Source organism: Adiantum capillus-veneris, chromosome 3, assembly GCF_014529385.1.
Source record: "Adiantum capillus-veneris isolate H3 chromosome 3, ASM1452938v2, whole genome shotgun sequence".
Lineage (NCBI taxonomy): Eukaryota > Viridiplantae > Streptophyta > Polypodiopsida > Polypodiales > Pteridaceae > Adiantum > Adiantum capillus-veneris.
Window position 1 is genome coordinate 25,323,118 of NC_140933.1, and position 27,713 is coordinate 25,350,830.

At 44.6% G+C, this 27,713-nt stretch overlaps 1 pseudogene; it reads left to right on the top strand.

Moving 5' to 3' along the window:
* Positions 1-18,604: 18,604 nt before the first annotated feature.
* On the top strand, positions 18,605-25,277 carry LOC147460632 (uncharacterized; annotated as a pseudogene).
* The last annotated feature ends 2,436 nt before the right edge of the window (positions 25,278-27,713 follow it).

Below are 27,713 nucleotides of genomic sequence, written 5' to 3' on the forward strand. Positions count from 1 at the left end.
GGTGGAAAGCTTGAGGTGTGGGAGCTTGCAACCGTGCAGCAAACTCGGGTGTGCAGAGGGATATGAGGGGGTTGTGCAAGGCCCAAAGCATCCGATCATGGTGGCAATGATCTCTCCCCCTCTCAAATGGCATCATGGCAGTACTCCCTCTTAGTGAGCTGGAGGACATGTTGTCGGAGGCTCATACCTATGGTAGCACTAGAGTTGTGGAGGCCTTTTCAAAAGGCTGTCTCTAAGCGAGGAGTTTTTTGGTCATTCCTTCTACCTCAGCCCACGGAGAGTACCATAGCACCTCTTTTGTAGCTGACTCTCTATGCAAATTGGGCATGTCTTCGCACACACATACCTATGTACTCTCTCTTCTCTCTTCACTCAGCACCTTGGAGGGAGAAGCTCTCATGGCATCGCTCCTGCAAGTTGCTAGCCTTTTTGGTCAGTGCCAGTGATTTTGCAACCTTTTGTGCCTTTTTCAATTTCTATACGCAACCTGTAGATTCCCAAGTTTCATGGCTTTTGTGATCATTGTTGTGAGAGCCTAGAGGGGCTATAGGAGATTCTCCTTTTGTGTGCCTAATCCTGGCCCATTTGAATGTGGCTTTTTGTGCCCAAAGTCGCCTGCATATTGCAGTCTAGCTAGACTACAATCCGCATATAAAAATCTCCATAAAAGATATGAGTGCGTCAGAGAATATAGTGTGGAAGCTTGGGAGTTCAAAGGAAACTGTCCAGTCGCCCACGAAGAAGCACTTTGATGGTGCAACGTACACATACTGATGGCATAGCATTACAATTGATGACATTGCATTATGTTGTTGGTGTCAAATACCTACCAGGATCTATTGTTGGCTTTGATGAAAAACAATTATCTAAAAATGAGGTGTTTGAAGAGGTCCCTTGATTTGGTTGACAAAAACACGGAGATGAAATAACCTATGCTTGCATCTTGAAAGTGTGAGACATTATGCAAGAATTTGACATAAGAAAAAAAATTTGATTAGATTATTTTTTAGAGGCCGTTCAAAGACCATGTTCTACTTGGAGGTGATTTGCTGACACACATGTTGAATTTGTTGTACTTTTGAAAGTAGATAGATTTTGATGAATTTCCCGTTGAGGACATGGTCCCAGGGAATTCAAGACTTGGCCATCTAGGATGGAGTGAGGATATTTTCAAATTAAGATTACTTATCGGTCGGTTTGTTCAAACCTTCAAGCTGGATATCCATGGTGTTCAGTGTCAAGTTGATGATGGGGGGCATGGCTTAAGCGTCAAGCTGAATATTCATTGCATGCAGGCTAGAGCCACCGATGGCGAGCGCTTCCCTAGCCCTGGGTGCACTTCATAAAGCATAAAAAGTGCTTAAGGAGATTCCTTTCATCTGTTGGAATGCACTGGTTGCAGGATATGCCCAACTTGGGCAAGGCCAATAAGCTCTAGACTATTTTCCGCGGATTTGAAGTGAGGGTGTCTCTTTAAATGCACACATATGGTTGCATCTTAAAGGCAAGGGTTAGGGATGAGCCAAGTGTTGTTGAATGAAAACATCGTGCTAGGCATTGCCTTGGTCGACATGTATGCCAAATGTGGTGTGCTTCATAAAGCACAAAAAGTATAAAAGGAGTTCCCTGTCTAGAATGTAGTCGTCTCTTAGAAGGGGGAGGGATCCCCCCCCCCCCCCCCCCACCGACACATGGCAGGCTCTCCTTCCTCCGGCCAGTGCAGCCTGCAACCTCGGTGACGCAACAGGCAACCGAGCGAGAAGGCAGCATCTCGAAGTCGAATGAGGACATGTGGTGGCTTCTCCTCAGTCCGACAAGTGCTCTATGACAAACAACAACAGAGAGAGAGAGAGAGAGAGAGAGAGAGAGAGAGAGAGAGAGAGAGAGAGAGAGGTGCCACGGCCGGAGATATTTCTTGCAATGAGCGATTGCCTCTATGCGTGCGCCTGTCCCAGGGGAGTTACTGGCCGATGCCCAACTCCAATCCTAACTCCTTACCGTTGAGGCTTGCACTAGCTGCTCCTTCCACTCATAGCCTTGCAATTGAAGAGTCCTAGCAACGTCCTATTGATAACTCTCTCTCCCCCCAAGGTCGCAAAGTTTCCAGACTTGGATCCCCACTAAGTTGAAGGATGGAACGTTGCCTTTGACGGGTACAACAAGGGTCAAAGCGTTGTTGTCCATGGTTGTAGCTTTAAGAGTGGCATCCCCCATAAGGCACTAGGGATGGCGAGCTGCCATGGCAGCAGGTGGTAAGCTTTAGGTGTGGGAGCTTGCAACCGTGCAGCAAACTCAGGTGTGCAGAGGGATACGAGGGGGCTGTGCAAGGCCCAAAGCATCCGATCATGGTGGCAATGATCTCTCCCCCTCTCAAATGGCATCATGGAAGTACTCCCTCTCAGTGAGCTGGAGCACGTGTTGTCGAAGGCTCATAGCTATGGTAGGAGTAGGGTTGTGGAGGCCTTTTCAAAAGGCTGTCTCTAAGCGAGGAGTTTTTTGGTCATGCCTTCTACCTCAGCCCACGGAGAGTACCATAGCACCTCTTTTGTAGCTGACTCTCTATGCAAATTGGGCATGTATTCGCACCCGCATACCTATGTACTCTCTCTTCTTTCTTCACTTAGCACCTTTGAGGGAGAAGCTCTCATGGCATCGCTCCTGCAAGTTGCTAGCCTTTTTGGTCAGTGCCAGTGATTTTGCAACCTTTTGTGCCTTTTTCAATTTCTAAACGCAACCTGTAGATTCCCAAGTTTCATGGCTTTTGCAATAGTTGTTGTGAGAGCCTAGAGGGGCTATAGGAGATTCCCCTTTTGTGTGCCTAATCTTGGCCCATTTGAATGTGGCTTTTTGTTGTCCAAAGTCACCTGCATATTGCAGTCTAGCTAGACTACAATCCGCATATAAAAATCTCCATAAAAGATATGAGTGCGTCAGAGAATATAGTGTGGAAGCTTGGGAGTTCAAAGGAAACTGTCCAGTCGCCCACGAAGAAGCACTTTGATGGTGCAACGTACACATACTGATGGCATAGCATTACAATTGATGACATTGCATTATGTTGTTGGTGTCAAATACCTACCAGGATCTATTGTTGGCTTTGATGAAAAACAATTATCTAAAAATGAGGTGTTTGAAGAGGCCCCTTGATTTGGTTGACAAAAACACGGAGATGAAATAACATATGCTTGCATCCAGAAAGTATGAGACATTATGCAAGAATTTGACATTAGAAGAAAATTTTGATTAGATTGTTTTTTAGAGGCTGTTCAAAGACCATGTTCTCCTTGGAGGTGATTTGCTAACACACATGTTGAATGTGTTGTACTTTTGAAAGTAGATAGATTTTGATGATTTCCTGTTGAGGACATGGTCCCAAGGATGCAGTGATTGAATTTGTACTCACAAGAAGACTTGGCTATCTAGGATGGAGTGAGGATATTTCCAAATTAAGATTACGTCTTTGTCGGTTTGTTCAAATTTTCAAGTTGGATATCCATGGTGTGCAGTGTCAAGTTGATGATGGGGGGCATGGCTTAAGCATCAAGCTGAATATTCATCGCATGCAGGCTAGAGCCACCGATGGCGAGCACTTCCCAAGCTCTTGGTGCACTTCATAAAGTACAAAAAGTGCTTGAGGAGATTCCTTTCATATCTTGAACTGAATTGGTTGCGGATATGCCCAACTTGGGCAAGGCCAATAAGCTCTGGACTATTTTGCATGGATTTGAAGTGAGGGTGTCTCCTTAGATGCACACATATGGTTGCATCGTAAAGGCGAGGGTTAGGGATGAGCCAAGTGTTGTTGAACGAAAACATCGTGCTAGGCATTCCCTCGGTCGACATGTATGCCAAATGTGGTGCGCTTCACGAAGCACAAAAAATACAAAAGAAGTTTCTCGTCTAAAATGTCGTTGTCTCTTAGAAGGGGGAGGGATTCCCCCCCCCCCCCCCCCCCTCGGACACATGGCAGGCTCTCCTTTCTCCAACCAGTGCAGCCTGCAACCCCGGTGACGCAACAGGCAATTGAGCGAGAAGGCGTCGTCTCAAAGTCGAATGAGGACATGTGGTGGCTTCTCCTCAATCGGACGTTGTTGTCCATGGCTGTAGCTATAAGAGTGGCATCCCCCATAAGGCACTAGGGATGGCAAGCTGCCATAGCAGTAGGTGGTAAGCTTGAGGTGTGGGAGCTCATAGCCGTGCAGCAAACTCGGGTGTGCAAAAAGATACGAGGGGGCTGTGCAAGGCCCAAAGGATCCAATCCTAGTGGCAATGATCTCTCCCCCTCTCAAATGGCATCATGGCAGTACTCACTCTCAGTGAGCTGGAGGACGTGTTGTCGGAGGCTCATAGCTATGGTAGGAGTAGGGTTGTGGAGACCTTTTCAAAAGGCTGTCTCTAAGCGAGGAGTTTTTTGGTCATGCCTTCTACCTCGCCCACGAAAAGTACCATAGCATCACTTTTGTAGCTGACTCTCTATGTAAAATGGGCATGTATTCGCACCCGCATACCTACGTACTCTCTCCTCCCTTCACTCAGCACCTTGGAGGGAGAAGCTCTCATGGCATCGCTCCTACAAGTTGCTAGCCTCTTTGGTCAGTGCCAGTGATTTTGCAACCTTTTGTGCCTTTTTCAATTTCTATACGCAACTTGTAGATTTCCAAGTTTCATGGCTTTTGCGATCATTGCTGTGACAGCCTAGAGGGGCTATAGGAGATTCTCCTTTTGTGTGCCTAATCCTGGCTGTGGCTTTTTGTGCCCAAAGTCACCTGCATATTGTAGTCTAGCTAAACTAAAATCCGCATATAAAAATCTCCATTAAAAATATGAGTGCGTCAGAGAATATAGTGTGGAATCTTGGGAGTTCAAAGGAAACTATCCAGCCGCCCAAGGAGAAGCACTTTGACGGTGCAACGTACACATACTGATGGCATAGCATTACAATTGATGACATTGCATTATGTTGTTGGTGTCAAACACCTACCAGGATCTATTGTTGGCTTTGATGAAAAACAATTATCTGAAAATGAGGTGTTTGAAGAGGCCCCTTGATTTGGTTGACAAAAACACGGAGATGAAATAACCTATGCTTGCATCTTGAAAGTGTGACATTATGCAAGAATTTGACATAAGAAAGAAAATTTTGATTAGATTTTTTTTTAGAGGATGTTCAAAGACCATGTTCTACTTGGAGGTGATTTGCTGACACACATGTTGAATTTGTTGTACTTTTGAAAGTAGATAGATTTTGATGAATTTCATGTCGAGGACATGGTCCCAGGGAATGCAACGATTGAATTTGTACTCACAACAAGACATGGCCATCTAGGATGAACTGAGGATATTTTCAAATTAAGATTACTTATCGGTCGGTTTGTTCTAATCTTCAAGCTGGATATCCATGGTGTGCAGTGTCAAGTTGATGATGGGGGGCATGGCTTAAGTATCAAGCTGAATATTCATTGCTTGCAGGCTAGAGCCACTGATGGCGAGCACTTCCCAAGCTCTTGGTGCACTTCATAAAGCACAAAAAGTGCTTGAGGAGATTCCTTTCATATCTTGAAATGAATTGGTTGCGGATATGCCCAACTTGGGCAAGGCCAATAAGCTATGGACTATTTTCCATGGATTTGAAGTGAGGGTGTCTCTTTAGATGCACACATATGGTTGCATCTTAAAGGCAAGGGTTAGGGATGAGCCAAGTGTTGTTGAACAAAAACATCGTGCTAGGCATTCCCTTGGTCGACATGTATGCCAAATGTGGTTTGCTTCATGAAGCACAAAAAATACAAAAGGAGTTTCCCGTCTAGAATGTCGTCGTCTCTTAGAAGGGGGAGGGATCCCCCCCCCCCCCCCCCCCCCCCCCTCGGACACATGGCAGGCTCTCCTTTCTCCAACCAGTGCAGCCTGCAACCCCGGTGACACAACAGGCAATTGAGCGAGAAGGCGGCGTCTCAAAGTCGAATGAGGACATGTGGTGGCTTCTCCTCAATCGGACGCTGTTGTCCATGGCTGTAGCTTTAAGAGTAGCATCCCCCATAAGGCACTAGGGATGGCAAGCTGCCATAACAGTAGGTGGTAAGCTTGAGGTGTGGGAGCTCATAGCCGTGCAACAAACTCGGGTGTGTAGAGGGATACGAGGGGGTTGTGCAAGGCCCAAAGGATCCGATCCTTGTGGCAATGATCTCTCCCCCTCTCAAATGGCATCATAGCAGTACTCCCTCTCAGTGAGCTGGAGGACGTGTTGTCGGAGGCTCATAGCTATGGTAGGAGTGGAGTTGTGGAGGCCTTTTCAAAAGGCTGTCTCTAAGCGAGGAGTTTTTGGTCATGCCTTCTACCTCAGCCCACGGAGAGTACCATAGCATCACTTTTGTAGCTGACTCTCTATGCAAAATGGGCATGTATTCGCACCTGCATACCTACGTACTCTCTCCTCCCTTCAGTCAGCACCTTGGAGGGAGAAGCTCTCATGGCATCGCTCCTACAAGTTGCTAGCCTTTTTGGTCAATGCAAGTGATTTTGCAACCTTTTGTGCCTTTTTCAATTTCTATACGCAACCTTTAGATTTCCAAGTTTCATGGCTTTTGCGATCATTGCTGTGACAGCCTAGAGGGGCTATAGGAGATTCTCCTTTTGTGTGCCTAATCTTGGCCCATTTGAATGTAGCTTTTTGTGCCCAAAGTCACCTGCATATTGTAGTCTAGCTAGACTAAAATCCGCATATAAAAATCTCCATAAAAAATATGAGTGCGTCAGAGAATATAGTGTGAAAGCTTGGGAGTTCAAAGGAAACTATCCAGCCGCCCAAGGAGAAGCACTTTGACGGTGCAACGTACACATAATGATGGCATAGCATTACAATTGATGACATCGCATGATGTTGTTGGTGTCAAATACCTACCAGGATCTATTGTTGGCTTTGATGAAAAACAATTATATGAAAATGAGGTGTTTGAAGAGGCCCCTTGATTTGGTTGACAAAAACACGGAGATGAAATAACCTATGCTTGCATCTTGAAAGCGTGAGACATTATCCAAGAATTTGACATGAGAAAAGAAAAATTGGATTAGATTGTTTTTTAGACGCTGTTCAAAGACCATGTTCTACCTGGAGGTGATTTGCCAACACACATGTTGAATTTGCTGTACTTTTGAAAGTAGATAGATTTTGATGAATTTCTTGTTGAGGACATGGTCCCAGGGAATGGAGTGATTGAATTTGTAGTCACAAGAAGACTTGGCCATCTAGGATGGAGTGAGGACATTTCCAAATTAAGATTACTTATCGGTTAGTTTGTTCAAACCTTCAAGCTGGATAGCCATGGTGTGCAGTGTCAAGTTGATGATGGGGGGCATGGCTTAAGTGTCAAGCTGAATATTCATTGCATGCAGGCTAGAGCCACCGATGGCGAGCGCTTCCCTAGCTCTAGGTGCACTTCATAAAGCACAAAAAGTGCTTAAGGAGATTCCTTTCATCTCTTGGAATGCATTGGTTGCGGGATATGCCCAACTTAGGCAAGGCCAATAAGCTATGGACTATTTTCCATGGATTTAAAGTGAGGGTGTCTCTTTAGATGAACACATATGGTTGCATCTTAAAGGCGAGGGTTAGGGATGAGCCAAGTGTTGTTGAACGAAAACATCGTGCTAGGCATTCCCTCGGTCGACATGTATGCCAAATGTGGTGCGCTTCGTAAAGCACAAAAAGTACAAAAGGAGTTTTCCGTCTAGAATGTTGTCGTCTCTTAAAATGCACTAATTGCGGGATATGCCCAATTTCAGTAGGGTCAAGAAGCCTTGAGCTGCTTTTGGCAGATGCAAAGCAAGGGTGTCTCACATATGCTTGCATCTTGAACACAAGGGTTAGGGTTAGGAAGCCATGGGCTATTTTCAGTAGATACAAATTAGATAGGGCATCTCTCCAAATGCAATCATGTACACTTGCACCTCTGAGGCATGTGGCATTACACAAGATGCTGATATGGGCAACTTCAGAAATTCACGATGATATTGTTAGTTATCTGTTGTTGAAAGAAAACGTCGCGCTTGGCACTACCTTGATCAACATGTATGCCAAATGTGGTGCACTTCATAAAACACAAAAAGCGCTTCCTGTCCAGATTGTCATTGTCATTTGGAATGCACAGATTGCGGGATATGCCAAACTTGGGCAGGGCCAACAAGCTATGGGCTGTTTTCGATGGATGTGAAATGAGGGTGTCTCTCCAAATACAATCACATATGCTTGCATCTTGAAGGCAAGGGTCAAGGCCAGGAATCTCTGGGCTATTTTCAACGGATGCAAGGTGAGGTTGTGTCCCCAGATGTAATCACATAGGCTTGCATCTTGAGAGATGCAGCAGCTTGAATTACTCTCATATTGTGAATGCTAATGAAAGTGGTGGTGATGCTTATGATTCATTTGGTGCTGAATGGGACGCAGCACGATGAGCTGGAGAGAGAGAGAGAGAGAGACAGAGAGAGAGAGAGAGAGAGAGAGAGAGAGAGAGAGAGAGAGAGGAGAGAGAGAGAGAGAGAGAGAGAGAGAGAGAGAGAGAGAGAGAGAGAGATTGATTTAGTTTTGCTATCCAACATTCGACCTAGCAGATAAGAGAGGGAGTCAACGAGTAGGCTGAGGAGAAAAGAGTAACGCTACTGTACGCAATATCATGGCTGCACGATCATGGGTTGGGGATCAAAATGTTGAAGAACGTCATGCGGGTACAAATGAGGAGCGGCTTGCAGAGATAACGTACACTTGCACCTTGAAGGCATGTGGCATGACACAACATGCTGATATGGGCAAAAGAACTCATGTTGATGTTTTTAGTCTGGTTGCTGAAAGAAAACGGCGTGCTTAGCAGTGCCTTGGTTGACATGCCAAATGTGGTGCACTTCATAAAGCACAAAAAGTGCTCAAGGAGATTCTTGTCCCGGATGTCGTTGTCTCCTGGAATGCACTGATTGCGGGATATGCCCAACTTGGGTAGGGGCAAGAAGCTCTAGGTTGTTTTTGGTGGATGCAAAGTGAGGGTGTTTCTCCAGATGCACACATATGCTTCCATCTTAAAGGAAAGTGTTAGGGTCTGGGAGCTCTGGGATGTTTTCGGTGGATGCGAGACGAGGTTGTGTCTCTAGATTTAATCACATACGCTTGCATCTTGAAGGCAAGGGTCAGGGTCAGGAAGCCCAGGGTCCTCTCTTGGAACGCACTGATTGTGGGATATACTCAACTTGGCTAAGAATATCGGGGCTGTTTTAGATGGATGCCAATTGAGGGTGTCTCGCCATATGCAATCACCAGAGCAACGTTAAGAAATGAGCAATATCAACTACACAAGTAAACATGGAGGGGAAGAGCGTAACACGTCCTTGGCAAGCTTCACGTGTGCAATGTTATGTCATGGAGTGAATTGATTCAACGATATATCAATGATATATCCAACAAGGTGAGGGTCAACAAGCTCTCGACTATTTTTTGCAGATGCAGAGGGAATTTCTCCAAATGCAATCACGTACACTTGCACCTTGAAGGCATGTGGCATTACACAACTGCTTTGGTCGACATGTATGCCAAATGTGGTGCACTTCATCAAGCACTAAAAGTGCTTGAGGAGATTCCTATCCGGGATGTCGTCTGTTGGAATTTATTGATTGTGGGATATGCCCAACTTGGCCAAGAAGCTTAGGGTTGTGTTCGATGGATGCAAAGTGAGGGTGTCTCTCCAAAATGCAATCACATATGCTTGCATCTTGAAGGCAAGGGTCAGGGTCAGGGTCAGGGTCAGGAAGCCCTGGGTTGTTTTTAGCAGATGCAGAGAGAGGATATCTCTCCAAATGCAATCACACACACTTGCACCTTGAAGGCATGTGTCATCACACAAGATGCTAAAATGAGCAAAAAGAATTCACGATGCTATTGTTAGTCAGGGGTTGTTGAAAGAAAACGTCGTGCTCGACACTGCCTTGGTTGAAAAATTAAATCGATAGGACACCATCGTCTACGTGCAAGAGAGAAAGACATCGAGCACATCTCTCTCTCTCTCTCTCTCTCTCTCTCTCTCTCTCTCTCTCTCTCTCTCTCAATGTAGGGCTTATGTAGATAGTATTGACATCCATAAGCACTACCTGAGCCTTATCATTGTATTGTTTGTGAGAGTGAGCAAGATCCGCCATGAGGGGAGGGGGGTGTGGTGGGGGCAAGTGAGGGAAAGAGGGGCCATGCCGCCACCGGAGACGGCGCCGCTTTACTAGTTATAATTATAATTATTTAACATTATCTATACTATAATAAAAGGGGGAGGATTCCGGCACCTTTCTCCTGACACGTGCCATTGTCTCCTTGCTTAGGCCAGTGTGCCCTACAGACGAGGTGCAAATGATGCTCAGGCCAGTGTGCCCTGCAGTAGACGAGGTTCGAACCAAAGAGAATATGAGAGAGACTTTTGGCGGCTCAGGCCTTGACTACGAACTAAGCACACACACACACAAAGCGTACGAACTAGGCGCGCGCGCACACACACACACACACACACACACACACACACACACACACACACACACACACACACACACCACACACACACACACAAAGCGTACGAACGCAAAGACTTTCCCACTGGCGCCTATCCAGGCTTAGGCCAATTAATTCGCCGAGAGCCGGGCAGATTGATAAATGTGTCTCAGCTTCACATCCATTTTCAATTTCAACCATTCCTTTTGGTGGTTGCTCAGACGGCAGATGGAGGGAAGCATGTTTGCTGACCTTTGCTCAAGCTACACGTACAAAAAAAATAAAGAAGCATTGCGCTATACGGACGACGAGGGCAGCGGACGATTAATAACAGCGATACTAGAGAGAGAGAGAGAGAGAGAGAGAGAGAGAGAGAGAGAGAGAGAGAGAGAGAGAGAGAGAGAGAATAGGGAGAGCGATAGAGCTGCAGAGAGACATGCTGAGCACTCAAAAACGGATCCCAGTTATAAAAAAGGAATAAAAATTATAAAATCTTGAACAATATCGTCAAAATGGATAAATTAGAAAATAGAAAATTTTGAATTTTGACGGATATTTTGAGAATTTCCACAAATTAGAGGGAATTTGGCGAAAGCACCTCAGTTCTCGCAGTGTTCCCTGAAGGCCTGCAGTGGTGCAAATGGATAGCGAGACAGAGAAAGAAAGAGTGACTGTCTAAGCCACAGAGAGAGAGAGAGAGAGAGAGAGAGAGAGAGAGAGAGAGAGAGAGAGAGAGAGAGAGAGAGAGAGAGAGAGAGAGAGAGAGAGAGAGAGAGAGAGACTTATTGGTCGTTGCCTGGGCCGGCCTGCATACTGCGAATGCAAGGAGTATTTGCCGCTGGTCATTAATGTCGCTCAGTAAGGACAAAGTTGAAACCAGTGAACCGTGATCCTGACAAGGAGCCCCAAAGCTGGCTTGGTTCCATGCAAGTGTGCTTGCATCCTTGCACGATCACACCAGTCTCCATATATGGCGTGTCCGTATGCACTAGAGAGAGATATATAGATTATGGTCTCTGCATTAGTGCATTAGTTGAGCCAACTGGGAGCGTAGCCTGAGTGACGGCCTGAGTGGCGAGCTCAGTCTCAAAATCCTCCAAGCTCCAACTGGGGAGAGAGAGAGAGAGAGAGAGAGAGAGAGAGAGAGAGAGAGAGAGAGAGAGAGAGAGAGAGAGAGAGAGAGAGAGAGAGAGAGAGAGAGAGAGAGAGAGTGTACTACCAACGAGGAGCAGACTGTACGAGAAAAAACAATTTCACAAACATACATAATTCCATTTAAGGTAGATCCAAAGAGGAAATTTTGTAAAATAACCAATGATTATTGCAATTTTACTATATTTTTTTAAATTTTCTAAGCGGGTTTTCTCCTTCTCCCCCCCTTCAACCGGCTGATTTGGTTTTTCAACCGGCTCAAGGCTTAGAAGATGAGGCACACTTTTCTTCAACACTCGAGGCACACTTTCCTCGAACACTGGAGGAGAGAGAGAGAGAGAGAGAGAGAGAGAGAGAGAGAGAGAGAGAGAGAGAGAGAGAGAGAGAGAGAGAGAGAGAGAGAGAGAGAGAGAGAGAGAGAGAAGAGAGAGAGAGAGAGAGAGAGAGAGAGAGAGAGAGAGAGAGAGAGAGAGAGAGAGAGAGAGAGAGAGAGAGAGAGAGAGAGAGAGAGAGAGAGAGATATCTATAGAGAGAGGGAGAGAGGTCTTTTAGCAGTGTTGAACATTGGACAGCCAGCACTGCCTCTTGCATTGAGGTGATCATCGACGACTATCGAACACACTCAAAACGTAGATTTGATGGTTGATCCTTCAAGACTAAAGTGGATGGATATGGAATTGCGCACACACACACACACACACACACACACACACACACACACACACACAGATAGATAGATTCATTATCGTCCACTGAGGTCACATATGACCCATGGGACCAAAGATGCATACAAAATCCTTTTCCTCTCTAGAAGAGGAGGGTGGAAAGTACGTCCTCTTCTCGTGAGAGAGGGTGGTGTTCACAACCTACAATGGAGAGGTCTTACCACTAGCTGTCTCCTAGACGGACTTAGTGGCAGTGTCTAACTCCATTTTACAAATAGAAGAGTAAGTACTAGTTATGTGGTATCCTTAGGGATTGTCTTGGTAGACCGAAAGTCCTCAATGATTGCACGTCCTCCACGATAAACTGCCCATTTTCCCAGTTGCTCTGGCTTCACGGACCTTGGTAAGCTCTTCTCTCTTACATCGAAGTTGCAAAGGAGTCAAATCCTCTGCAAACCAAAACTCGGTGTCTTTGAGATTTTTTGATTGGTACAACATGGTATCACGGGCTACTTTGGACTTGAATGTTATGATTCCATGGGAGCCACCATTTTTGGTGACATGTGAGGCTATGGAATGAACCTGCGATGTGTCGAGCACTGTATCCCACTTGACTGTTGGCATTAAACTAGCAAGCTGACGTACTGAAGCGTGAAAATTACCTGATGTGTACCACTCTTGAGGCAGTCCTCCAATCCGCAGGTTGAGGGATGCAACATCTCGGCGTTTGAACTCACGTATCTCCTTGTCAACATGAGTTTTGATTTGGGATGGAAGACTTGCGGTTATCTCTTGAACCTGTGCTTGGACGGTGTTTAAGGCTTTTGCCTCCATCTCTCCTTCGTTGGTGAAGTGCTTCTATTCGAGGTTCGTGAGACGTCCTTCAACTATATCTAGGCGTTGTCGAAGAAGGAGGTTCTCTTCTTGTAACGCCTTGATTTGTGCTTGGAGGGCATCCCAATCCGAGGTTCGTATGTCGAACGGTTTCTTTGGGGTACGCAACACAGATGCAAAGGATTTTCTTCCAGCCGTGGTGATGGGGCTGGAGAGGGATGTACTTGGAGATGATGCCTGGTTCAATGCTGAACTGAGGGTGCCGGTTGGGCGGTTGTGTGTCGCCATGGGAACAGGCCTTTGTTCAACCTTAATAGATTTTTTGAATGCCATGGCTTGTGGCTGGGTCGAGCGAGTGAGAAGGCGGCGCCGACAGGCAAGGAGGACGTCGTCAGGACGCCCGACCTTGAACGATGCAGCGGCGCCAAGGCTTAGGACACCCCTCTGGCTTTGTTGACTGATGCGTTGGGCAGCAAAGAGGCGCTTGGTAGATGACGCGCTGGGGCAGGGCTATAGCCCAGTTGCGGGCTGATTCTAGCTTGACATGAGGGTGAAGAGAAACGCCCACGCAGCGCCCCCATCGCGTGAGCAGACTCGCAGACTTGCACGCTAGGGTTTCTCTTCACACACACACACACACACACACACACACAGAGAGAGAGAGAGAGAGAGAGAGAGAGAGAGAGAGAGAGAGAGAGAGAGAGAGAGAGAGAGAGAGAGAGAGAGAGAGAGAGAGAGAGAGAGAGAGAGAGCCTGCGGCTGCCAACCGTACTAGAAGGTAAAACATTAAGATGAGGAGAAACGCAAGGAGTGGAAACCGAGAAAGGAGCTACCGGCATGGTGGACATGAAATCAAAGGAGATGCCTGACCGTTGCTAGGAACTAGAGGAGCTGGCCGGTGTGGCCAAGATGAAATTGAAGGAGATGCTTGAGCGTTGCCTGCTTCGCGTGATCACAAAGCTGGAGTCCAAGGAAAGGCATGGTCACATGCGTCCAACCACTACACCGTTCATATCCTTCATCCCCTCAACACGAAGGACATTCTACTCATCCAAACTCACAAACGCGCCGAGTTCCGAGTATTGAAGAAAAGGTGGCTATGGCTAGATGTGGGCGTCGAGGACTCGAGGTCCTGGAAGCTCTTTTTGAGTTTCCACTTGCCACATTTGTGACCTCTTTGGATGATTTTCTTATCCTCTTTTCTCGCACGTGTTGCACCGCAATTGATCTGCTTTTGTGAGGGTGATCACAAGAACTGCTTTAGCATTTGCTTCACAACAACAACAACAACAACAACAACAACAAGAGAGAAAGAAATACACCTGCAATAAGATGGAAAATGGTTATGGAAGCAATGCTATTGAACAACGATTAATCAAAGAGCTTTGGCTAAGGACGACTAGCATGGCATGTGGTGTGGACGGCCATTGTGGTTGCATTTGATAAGTTGATATTTGGAGCCAGGGCGCCTCGATTTCCCACTCACTTTCACAACCATACCGGATGACCAAGGACGTGAGCTTGGATTCGATACCTGCTTAGGGTTCACTTGCCTGAAGCAGCAACTAGAGGGATATTGTTCGGGAAAAATGTGTCTCAGCTTAATATTGTGTAGTTTTCATTTTCAAAAGTCCGGTTGAGATCAAGAGGAAAAGAAGAAATTCTACGCCAAAATAGAGAAACATAGTGTAAAAACCCGCAAAATTAACCTAATTTTCTAAAATTTCGTTTTGGCAGATTCAAGGAAAGGGATTTAGTATGTTTTTAAAATCGATTTTTCCCGAACACTATAAAGGGAGGAAGAGCACGCAAGCGTGCGTGTGTGTAGATGGGAATCACAAGATGTGCATGCACGCTCCTATAGGTTAAAAACGCCTTCCAAAGTTCTCAAAGCCCATGGAGGCGGCCTTGTTGCATGGATGACGGGTAGTGCAGAACCCGATGAGGCTAAGGTTCTCACCACCATGGCTAAGAGAGAGTTGTAGGTTCTCTTGGTAGCACACATTAAAGGTGGGTGTGTCTTTGCAGATGTTCTTTATGTCACGATGTTGTGGTGCTACCTATACCTATGCTTGCGCTCTCTAAGCATACACTATGCCCACAAGGGTTGGCATGATGGACGGTGTGCAATGGTACAGGTTGATCTGGACGAGGCTTGAGAGTAAGACGGGCCATGCCGTCGCCGTTTTACTAGTTTAACATAATATGGAGGAGGAGAGTGCCCTTTACACGTGGCGCAAGATAGATGAAAGCTAAATGCCAGAAGTGTGAGAAGCTCATGTGCACGTGATAAAGAGGGGGGACAAAAGAAAGAGAAAGTGGCCGCCGAAGGCGGTTGGCCGTACTCGTTAATAATTAATACCAAAGTAGGAAAGGCAGCCTGTGGGTTCATTTTCTGAGACATTCGAGTTTTTGGCCTGCCCAAAGGGCGAAGGCCATAGTGATGTGTTCCCTTTTTTCTAATGAAAAGTGAGAGGTTGTTTTAAAAAAATACACATTTTTTTGATTGGTTGGTTGCCAAGCACACACTCAAAGATAGAAGGCTAAATGAAGACTAAATGCCAAAAGTGAGAGAAGCTCATGTGCACATGATAAAGAGGGGGAGTGAAAGAGAGAGAGAGAGAGAGAGAGAGAGAGAGAGAGAGAGAGAGAGAGAGAGAGAGAGAGAGAGAGAGAGAGAGAGAGAGAGAGAGAGAGAGAGAGAGAGAGAGAGAGAGAGAGAGAGAGAGAGAGAGAGAGAGAGAGAGAGAGAGAGAGAGAGAGAGAAAGGTTGCCTTTGTTGGCCGGTCGTACTCGTTAATAATTAATACCAAAGTAGAGAAGGCGGCCCGTGGATTCATTTTCTAAGGCATTCCAGTTTTTGGCCTGCCCAAAGGGCTAACGCCATAGTGACGTGTTCCCTTTTTCCTAATGAAAAATGAGAGGTTGTTTTAAAAAAATACACATTTTTTTGATTGGTTGATTGCCAAGCACACACTCATTATAAAGATAGAGCTTTGCAGACAGTCATTAAAAGACAATTGGTCTCTAAAATTTTTTATTAGCTTCAGGTGATAGTGGGCACTGTGCATTGTGGAGGTCTTTATTATGTGCTCGTTTTCAAAAATGCTTTAAGAAGAGAGAAGGCAACATGTGTGAGTTGTAGCTGTGGAACTTTGGGGTGGGAGACACACACAGACATAGATTTCAGGGCTCCCAATGGAGAGCAAGCCCGCCTCCCAAGTCCCTCCCCCTTCTCTCTCTCTCTCTCTCTCTCTCTCTCTCTCTCTCTCTCTCTCTCTCTCTCTCTCTCTCTCTCTCTCTCCGTCTCTCTCTTTTTGTGTGCGCTATGCTGGTGATGGCGCTCGCACTGGAGACAGATACCAAACCAAGCTCTCTCTCTCTCTCTCTCTCTCTCTCTCTCTCTCTCTCTCTCTCTCTCTCCCTCTCTCTCTGATATGCAGGTATGCAGAGGAGGCACTGAGTGCAAGGCATAGCCTCTCTCTCTCTCTCTCTCTCTCTCTCTAATAAGTGTGCAACCCACGAAGGCATTGGTAGCCATACCTGCTCTTTAAACAGTTTTTTGAATCTCCCTGCCCTTTTCAAGCTCATATGCACTACCACAAGCTCGAAGCAGAGCCACAAAGGTGCGTTTGCTTGCGTCCACCTTCTCATTCCGCATCAGCCTGTACAACTGCAAAGCCTCTTTAAGCTCTCCACAATCCACATACATGAAGATTAAAATTGTCCAACAAAGAATGCCTTTGTAAGGCAGTACAAGAAAGGCATCAATTTCGGCTTCCACGTCTCCAGACTTTGCAAAGATGCCCACTAAGTAATCTATTATGTAGAATCTATCTATGAGCACCTTTTACATGCCAATAGGTGGTGCCTACATTGGTGAGAGTGAAGAAGGAGAACCGTCTTGGTTCAATGCGGGAGTAAGAGTTGGAGTTGGAATAGGGTTGGGATTATGTCTAAGAGTTGGTCTTGGAGTTGGGTTGCTAGTAAGACTTTTCAAAAGGCGGCTCCTATGAAGCACTTTTCTTCACCAAAAGCCCTCAGTGTGGCTTGTGGGCTTCATTTTTGGAGGCAGTAGTTTTGATGGAATAAGTAAAAATTAACATGGATTAAGTGAAAATCATAACTCTTCTAAGTACATGTGTTAACTGCTTGGAATAATTTGCTTTTTCTATTAGGGCACCTGAGCTCAAGAATCGCTTCATGCTGATCTGGCATATTTGTATGACATCTCTTTGTACTTCGATGTATATATGGGTCTTGTGTTTGTATGTATTGTCTTTTTGAGCTTTGAGAATCATGCTTTTTGCATGCCTTGAATGTATACGTTGTTACGCGCATTTTGAGAACCCCATTTTTTGTTAATTTGTACATATGGACATGACACCCGATGTCAAAAGTGTGTGCGGGCTTTATTTTTGTGGGGTTTTTAGCTTGCTTTAGCAAGCACATGTACATGCACTGCAAGTCGTTAGTCTAGTGACACTTGTCGGGCTACTGTAAGTGCCCGTGAGTGAGTTTTTTGAAGTGAGACTTGTATATAACTAAAAATCATGTACAAACTTAAAAAAGTTCAGTCAAATATCAGAAATTTGCAGGTTTTGGGTCGTTGTGGCTTCTTGATGCTTTTGGATGCAGTTTTTTGCCCTCGACTAGTCTTCCTACGCGTAGTCGGGCCATGGCAGCTTGCTGTTTGCGCCAATTTTGCACATAGAGGTACATAGATTTGAAATTTGTGGTCTTCAAAGTTTTTGTTGTAGAAAATGCAGAGAAATTTTGAGGCTTGAAAGCATCCCTTTTGGAGTTGTGGTTTGGGAGATACAGCCTATTTCCCACAGCGCACAGGATATGGCATCTTGTAGGCAGTTTGGTGTATGGTAGGTTGTGGAAGCTCTCGTGTTTGGAGATGTGTGTACACTTCAAAATTGTGTTTTTGAAGAGTTTTTTGGTAAAGGTGAAAGCTCTTTCTCTCAAGTGCATTGGTCGGCGTGTGCTGTAAATCCATGCCAGGGTAAGTGCTTCCTACTTTTCATGGTGGTCTTTTGGGTGGACGTGTGCTGGTAAATTCCCAAGAGATCACTTGTCTTTGAGTTGTGGTTTTGTTGAGGTTCTTTTGATACCGTTTGTGGTGCTGATCTTGTGTCTTCAACGCTCTTGGGAGACATTGCTATAAAGGTGCCCCTTGCTCTTGTTTTCCCAACAGTGTTTTGGTGCCCGCCACCACCGAGGAGTTGCTTCAAGTGACCTTCAATATACAAGTTTGATTGGATTGTTGGCTTGAGTTACCTTCAATTTGGATGGTTTATACATGAAATTGCAGCCACGGTGAAGCTCAGTGATGCCTTGTCGAGGATGAATGATGCTATGAAACAATTGAAGCTAAGCAGGCTAGAATTACATGAGGTTTTTCTCTCTCAAGCAAGAGCTAGAGGTTCTTGAGGATATGGTTCTGGATGCAAAGGAAGAGAAGTTCTTGTTCATTGGTACCCTTCCAGGATGTTTGGGCATTGAAGTTGCTTGCATTGACTTTTTGGGTGTGAAAGGCATTGTTGATTTCTTGAAGCAAGGAAGATGTCAATCAGTTGTCTACTTCTGCATGCATTTCACACAAGAGCTCTTATGTCACTAGTGATGATTTTAGCAATGCTAATGAGGTTGAGTCAGATGTAGAAGATGAGGTTCTCTCTCTTGATGATGTAGATATTGATGAGGAGTTGTGTGCAAGCAATATTGTGAAAGAACGAACCTTGGAGTGCATGTATGACAAAGAGGGCAATGATATGGCTGACTTAGTTCCATGTATGGATGCTCATAAAGTTAAGGCCTTATCTAGCTCTATGTGTTTGCATTATGTGCCTATGGATGTTCTTACTTGTGATACAAATGACACGCATGTTGACATCATTGGTAATGTTTTTGATCCTCCATCTTATGAGTTGACATGGTATCCTAATGACTTGTGGGCATGTGGACCCGTTTGGGATGTTGAGATTGGTGTTGGTGACATTGGTTGGGATTCATGTTTGCTCACTAGTTATGCTCAAGAGATGGCATGTAGTGAAAGTGATGCTTATGAGACCTATGAGTATGATGATGGTAGTCTTGATTGGGGATTTGATGATCCACAAGTTGATATGGATGAGGAGATGCAAGTCAGGGTGTGTCATGCATTGTCAAGGGTGAAGAAGCTTATGAAAACCTCACATGCATGTGTGGATGTTGAAGAGGATTGTAGCTTGGAAAGTTGGGACAGCCATGATGACATGGATATAGTAGATGTTTTGTCTTGGCTTGATGTGAGTGATACATCTCATGATGGCGAGAACGTTTATCCATGGTATTTTGATTTGTATGACATGTACGTTGATGGTTGGAGCTCACTAGTGATTGATGATTGTTCTTATGACTTTGAAGGATTCAATTATGTGTGCACGATGGATGCAAGGGATAATACTTTTCCATTTGATCGTGGTAAGGGTACATGGTGCTGATTCCTTTGTACATGATGTATCTTTGTACATAAGATTTTGCATAGTCTACTGCTGAGCATGAATGCTCTAGCAGACGGGGGGTTTGGCAAACTATGTTACACGCATTTTGAGAACCCCATTTTTTGTTAATTTGTACATATGGACATGAAACCCGATGTCAAAAGTGTGTGCAGGCTTTATTTTTGTGGGGTTTTTAGCTTGCTTTAGCAAGCACATGTACATGCACTGCAAGTCGCTAGTTTAGTGACAATTGTCGGGCTAGTGTAAGTGCCCGTGAGTGAGTTTTTTGAAGTGAGACTTGTATATAACTAAAAATCATGTACAAACTTAAAAAAGTTCAGTCAAATATCAGAAATTTGTAGGTTTTGGGTCGTTGTGGCTTCTTGATGCTTTTGGATGCAGTTTTTTGCCCTCGACTAGTCTTCCTACGCGTAGTCGGGCCATGGCAACTTGCTGTTTGCGCCAATTTTGCACATAGAGGTACATAGATTTGAAATTTGTGGTCTTCAAAGTTTTTGTTGTAGAAAATTCAGAGAAATTTTGAGGCTTGAAAGAATCCCTTTTGGAGTTGTGGTTTGGGAGATACAGTTTATTTCCCACAGCGCACAAGATATGGCATCTTGCAGGCAGTTTGGTGTATGGTAGGTTGTGGAAGCTCTCTTGTTTGGAGATGTGTTTACACTTCAAAATTGTGTTTTTGAAGGGTTTTTTGGTAAAGGTGAAAGCTCTTTCTCTCAAGTGCATTGGTCGGCGTGTGCTGTAAATCCATGCCAGGGTAAGTGCTTCCTAATTTTCATGGTGGTCTTTTGGGTGGGCGTGTGCTGGTAAATTCCCAAGAGATCACTTGTCTTTGAGTTGTGATTTTGTTGAGGTTCTTTTGATACCGTTTGTGGTGCTGATCTTGTGTCTTCAACGCTCTTGGGAGACATTGCTATAAAGGTGCCCCTTGCTCTTGTTTTCCCAACAACGTGAAAGTAGAGGAGTGGACTACTCTCATTTGAGTAAAGAGAGATTGCACACAGTTAATCTCATGGTACTAAGTTAAAAACAGTATGGTTATATGTGACTTCTTTGATGCTATGATCGCCATGGAGAAGTGGAATGTTCACTGCCAATGTGTTTTTTGTATCACAAACATCTATGGTGGTTTTTTTGTTTTGGGTGTTTTTATGGCCAGCATGTCGAGTTGAAAAGCAATTTCTTGGGTCTAATGCACTCATCAACAAACGTTGTGCGTCAAATGTTGCATGAATTGATTGAGTTGTGTTTTGTTTTAGATAACAAGCTTGGGAGCAAAAACAAATATATTCATCACAAGCTGTCCATGTTCTTCTAAACTTCTTAATCTTCTTGCACTTGTCATGGAAAGATCTCTTGTTTCCAGCGTGTGTCTTTCTGTGGAAAATGTCGGGTAAATTCTTTAAACTGTGGAATATGTTGGGTAATTTCCTTATGTGTGAAGGTTTTTATGCAATCTTCCTTGGACCTTATAGGTGTCTTTTGCCTCTTAATGTCAATCGTAGCCTTTTTCCACCTCTTGTGAATCTTGCAAGTAAATTGAGGGATTTGTAGTTGGGATAAAAAATGAGAGGCGGGTTTTGTGGAGCATTTGTTTGGGTGGTTCAGGCTGCCTCTGGTTCATTAGTGACTTATGCTTGATATGAAGTCTGTCTCTGCATGGTGCCATTTTTTTTTGTTCAATCAATTTGATGATGCCTTTGCAATGCTGGTTTTTGCATTCAAGGCAGAGAGTGGTTGACGATTGTGGTGCCTAGACGTCAAAAGACCCGTGCGGGTGTGAAGGTTCTATTTGTTTTTGCATGCTTATGGTTGTGATTTTTGGTGTTGGAACGTCACTTATTTCTGGTGCCAAGTGATGGGAGCCCAATTATCTTATGAGAAATGGCCAGCCTAGCATCTTTATAAATGGAAAGTCGATCTCTTCTGCACTTCTTGGAATCAGCTACTGATGCAATGTTTTGTAGTGTCTGGATGAAAATTAATGGGGCCTTGATTAACATCCTGTGAGTGTATGTGTGACTATTGATGCATGGATGAGATTGGGCTCAGGTGAACAATTTTGGATTTATGGTTAACCGTGGACGTGCTGATCATTGGTGGGGTTTTAATTATGTAGAATCTAGTGTTGGAAAAAGTTTTTTTCGAGCACGGCTTTACATGTCATGGCACAATAATTTTCATTGGCAAGCCTCGTGATTTTATCTCTTGTTTGACCTTTTCCTAACTGTTCGATCTTAGTCAGTGGATTTGTGACACATCGATCTTAGTGAGTGGATGTGTGAGACATGGCATTAAACATGTCAAAGTTCGTTAAGTGTGTGTGCATTTTTTATTTTGCAACCACTTTTTAAGATACTAGTATAACTTCCCACTGCTTCCAATGGTGGAGATATCTATCATCACAAAAACCTAGGACCAAATCCATGAATTGAGGTGAGGATGGCGAAAGTGCTCAGCAATGCTAACCCTAACCTAACGATGGTTTAAAGAGAAGGTTTCATGCACTAGTCTAGGGTGTAACCTTTGAGGTTACGTCCCTTCCCCCTCATCATGACTAACACCCCGCAAGTTAATGCCCCCCAATCCCGCAATGCATGGCACTAGTCTAATCATCTTCCCCATCGAAGTTAGTACTGCCTAACACACCCGGAATAGAACATACATTCAAACCCTCCCTGTTTCAAGAGGTTCTTCAAGCGCTCCCTCAAGGGCTAGCCCAATGAGTCAAAGCTTCCATTACTGCAGGTGGAGATGGAGCCCCCTCGCGACATTCCATCTCAAAAATTCAGCAGAAAGAAATAGTGAAATTGATCGCCCAGGCCCCCACCAGCAGAGCAGGATCTATTGCCCAAGGACCTTCTCGGGGAGAAAGCCAAGGAGCTTCTGTAGGAGGCCCTGCGCCAAGTAATAGGGGTAAGCCTCATGTTACATTACCTGATTCTCAGATAAGAAAGAAATAGAAAGATTTAGAAGAGCGAGCCCTCATCGGTCTACTAGTTGGTCCACGTCCGCCTGTAGACATCCTAAAAAGCTGGATTAGATCACAATGGTGTACTTTGGCTGCAAAAGTAGAAAAAATATAGGCTTTACCCAAGGGTCATTATCTGTTTGTATTCAAAAATGTAGAGATGGCATTTTTCATTCTCAATCATGGACAATGGGTAATTCGGTCTTCTCCCTTGAGTCTTTTTCACTAGAATAAAGACTTCAACCTTGATCGCTCTGCCCTAGTTAACTACCCGGTGGAGTTTCCCAATCCCCTGATGCATTATCATGCTCACTTGGTTGAAATAGGTACTCCACTGGGAAATGTCCTAGGGGAAAGACAGAAGGCCAACTATATTCCATATTGACATCCTCAGGTCTTAATTGAAATGGACATTTCTGTAGACCTTCCTACGTCCATTGACATTTATACTAATAATGGAGAGCTGTTTGAGCAAGAGATATCATACAAATATCTACCTAATACCTGCTTCCATTGTGGGGACAAATCTCATTTTGTAAGAAAATTGTCCTATCAAATTTTCCCCTGCCCCTCAAGCTGCAACTTCAGAGAAAACTGATCAGGGCAAAGAAGGGAAATCGAGTGGTTTCACCACGGTAACACACAACAGAGGCAAACCTGCTCCACAGAACAATGACAAGGGTAGGGACAAGCATCGTTCTTTGTTCTGGCTCCCTTACAGGGCTTTAACGATAACGACTTTCAAGAGTTGGAAGTGTCAGAATCTGATGTCGGAAGAGTCGCTACCCTCTGAGCTTGAAGCCCATGTTAACAAAATGGATGCTGACATTCTCATAGACCTCAACTTGGACTCTCCCCAACCCAATATTGCCAACAAGGAGAATGTTCCCCACCTCCCCACCCCACCCCCGTACCCATGGACATTCAAAAAGATAATAAAAGAGCCCAGGATCAAGCCACTCAGAAAGCGAACAAGTCCCCATCAGGGAAAGCTAAAAAGGACACAAAAGATCGCATAGATGGAAGTCCTAAACTGGAATATTAAGGGTATGACTGATCCTGCTAAATCCAGCAAAATTAGGGCTTGGGTCTCGGATAATCCAGTAGACATCATCTCCCTACGAGAAATTAAGGTAAATGGAGAGGATCTCTCTAGGAGTCTCAAGGATCTTGGCATCATTAATAAGTATTGTAGGAGCTTCCTCTAGGGGGGAGATCCGTTAAAAAATTAGCCGCTAAAGTTCAATGGGAAATCTGTTATTTACCAGTAGATAAAGGGGGATTGGGTATAAAAAATGTGAACAATTGGGCATACAAAATTGCAGTTAAACTGCTCACTGAGCCCTAGAAGACACTAACCAAGAATGGGCCCTTCTCCTGTTCAGAAAGCTCATCAAATTCTCGCTGGAGAAATCAAAGCAATGGCAGAACCTAAATTGGGTCACTATCTTCTTTGGCCCTTCCCCATCAAGGCAAAAGAGTCTGATTTGTTAACCTCATTATGGGGAGCTTGGAATAGGTCTTGGGAAAATCTTTTGGTATTCTGGCTTACTAGCAGGGCTATTCCCCATTGTATCGTCAATATGACTCCATTTGGTGGCCTCTTGCCCCCCTAACCCCGATTACTAATAATCAAATAAGGACTGCACTTCGATGTCACAAGAAAGGAGTAACCACATGTGGAGTACTGTGGAATGCTCAGCTTTATAGGTGGAAATCAGTTGAGGAATTGCTGCTATAGTTTCTCCTCCATCCATGGGAATTAACACTCATGCTATCCAGAATGGAAATACTTCCTAGGTTTGAGTTATGGAAGCTATCCCACAAAGGTTTAGTCCCTCTTAATGCTTTTGGATGGAAAGTGGGTTATAAGCTGCAACATCCACATATGAGATACAATGAACTAAGCCCTCTGTTACAGATTATTATAAACAGTCGGTGGAATGTAAGTCTAGACAGGAGACAATGGATGTTCAAGTTCAAGAAATTGTGGGATAAGACAATTCAACCTAAGAAATCGGTCCTTCTATGGCTCATCCTCCATAAAGCCCTATGGACTGGGGATAAAAGTTTAAATGTAGGGTTATCTTCCGAAATCTGCTTTAGATGCATATCATTGGTAGAATCAATGTGTTACTTATTTATAAACTATCTGCAATCTGAAGTCATTTTGTCCCCTATTAGAACCATCCTTAAAAAGCCAGTCCCGTGGAGACAACTTCTTCTAGGAGATTCTGTAAGCATCTTGACCTGCTACTGGAAACGCACGAGGGCTAAGTTCTTGAGGATCATTTGGAAATTGAGAAACAACTATGTGTTTATTGAGGCTTAACACTTCCATCATGAGATCTCTCTTTGTGGATTTCAATTTGTAGGTTTACAAACTGAAAATCAATGAAGTCAACATCTACTATCTAAGGAACAAGATTACCAAAGATGCAGAGAAAGTACACATGGAGATGGATGAGGAGGATCTGGAGTTTCCCATCAACAAGAGGAAACCTACGGAAATTAAGAATATGTTGGCTGCTAATTGGGAAGCTACTCAGGAGGCTTATGAGGCAGTCTCCAAAGCTGGAGACTTCATGGAAAAGGTCCAGGAAATGATCAACTCTTTAAATGTTGATGGGGTGTAAAAATTGTTTTGTATCTGATCTAGGTTGGCATTACAGTCGGGTATCATGTTTTATAAAGAGGGAGAGTCTCCTTGGGTATCGTCTTGAACATGAGAGTCATGTAGGGTATGATGTCACTGCTGTAATTTTGTCTTCTCTCTTCTTCTGTTTATATAAAGTTCATTGCTTTGCTAGGAAAAAAAAATCATGACTCATATATACTCATATAATGGGGGGAGGGATTTTGAGCCCTCCTCCTTGTGCTAATCACTGCTTCCTTCGGCCAGTGAGCTCTGCAATCGTGCGGTACACACACGCACACGCACACACACACACACACACACACACACACACACACACACACACACACACACACACACACAAAGAGAGAGAGAGAGAGAGAGAGAGAGAGAGAGAGAGAGAGAGAGAGAGAGAGAGAGAGAGAGAGAGGTATGCCACTGAAATGCACAAAACGGCTCCTCTCTCTCTCTCCTCTCTCTCTCTCTAGAGAGAGAGAGAGAGAGGTATAAACGGCTCCTCTCTCTCTCTCTAGAGAGAGAGAGAGAGGTATGCCACTGAAATGCACAAAACGGCTCCTCTCTCTCTCTCTCTCTCTCTCTCTCTCTCTCCCCACACACACAGAGTCACACCTTCAAACAAGCTCTAGCCACTGCTTCAAGCAGTGGGTCGTTGCATTCATATGCAAGTTGGAACTTGGGCCCAAACGTCTCTCTCTCTCCCCCTCTACACACACACACACACACACACACACAGAGTCACATCTTCAAACGAGCTCTACCCACTGCTTCAAGCAGTGGGTCATTGCATTTATATGCAAATTGGAACTTTTTCCCAAACGCCTCTCTCTCTCTCTCTCTACACATACACACACAGAATCACACCTGCAAACGAGCTCTACCCACTTCTTCAAGCAGTGGGTCATTGCATTCATATGCAAGTTGGAACTTGGGCCAAACATCTCTCTCTCTCTCTCTCTCTCTCTCTCTCTCTCTCTCTCTCTCTCTCTCTCTCTCTCTCTCTCTCTCTCTCTCTCTCTCTCTCTCTCTCTCTCTCTCCCCGTCCTCCGCAGCATCAAGCCATCAGGCTGGCTCATTGCCGAATTTTTTGCTATTTGAGGCCAAGCTTGTGCATGTGTGTTGCACAGTGGTCCTGCAGATACTAAGGGTGGGGGTTGCAATATTGTGCAGCAAAACAACAGCCTGGTTGCAACAATGCATACAAGTAGCATCGAGCAGCTCGGATGTTGTAGGTGTGCACCAATAGTAGCAATAGCAGGCGAGATTGGGAGCAGATTAGTAAATTGTTGCTCCCTATTACCATCATCTTCCATGCGTGTGTGTGTGTGTGTGTGTTGCTCCATTGACGAAGGTCAAGTAGATCATGCAGCTAGTGGAAGCTCCAAATTGTGGCATCATTTAATGACATAGAGGGAGGCGCGGTTGAAGTTTCTTGCTATGTGGTACAACTCACACGGTCCATGCCTTATCCAACTCATAGTCAACCAAAGTACTAATTTCAGTGCCTTGGTGCTCTCTCTCTCTCTCATGGCAAAGTTGTTTGGGTGCATAATGGAGATGAAATTGAGTGATCAGGCTAAAGTGATTGACAAGCGTGCAAAAGGACAAGCGGGTTTTCTTCGATGCCATAACACCATTGATCATCTTGTCACTCTTTGTGCTCTCATGGAGGAAAGTCAGTTGAAAGGCAAGCGATTGTATTGTTGTTTTGTGTACTTTAAGAAAACCATTGAATGATCACGTAACAATCTGTGGGGAAGGAAGGAAGAACTCTAAGTGTCAAGTGAGTTTATGCTTGCGGTTTCTCGAATCTATGAGGGTGATGTGTCAATTGTGCATGGGAGTGGAATTTCAAAAAAAATTGTAAGCACTATTGGGGTTAAAGAAGGATTTCCATTGTCACCAACTCTCTTTGGTCTATGCATTGATCAATTGGAACAAATGGTACTTGACTTTATGCAAGAAGAAGGCATTGAAGAGGTCACTATTTGCAATGTGGTAATCATGCTTTTGTTGTATGCAGATGATGTAGTGCTTCTAACACACACTTTAGAAGATGCACAAAAGCTTATGATTGTCCTTGAGAACTTTTGCTTGCATAGTGGGCTGATTGTGAATGAATCCAAAACAAAGGTTATGCTTGGGAAAACCAGCCATAAGGAGAAGCCATGCATTGCGTACAACAATGAGACACTTGAAGTTGTTGAGAGCTTTAAGTACCTTGGCTTTGAGGTTCCGTCCAATCACAAGTGGCATGCATGTGCTATGCGTCATTTGGAAGCAGAAAAGAGAGCATATTATGCATTTGAGAACATGTATAATGTGGGAAACATCAAGTGTTAGGTTCTCAAGAAGTACCTTTTTGATGCATTGGTGACATCGGTTCTTCTTTATGGATTTGAAGTGTGGGGCGGGAGCA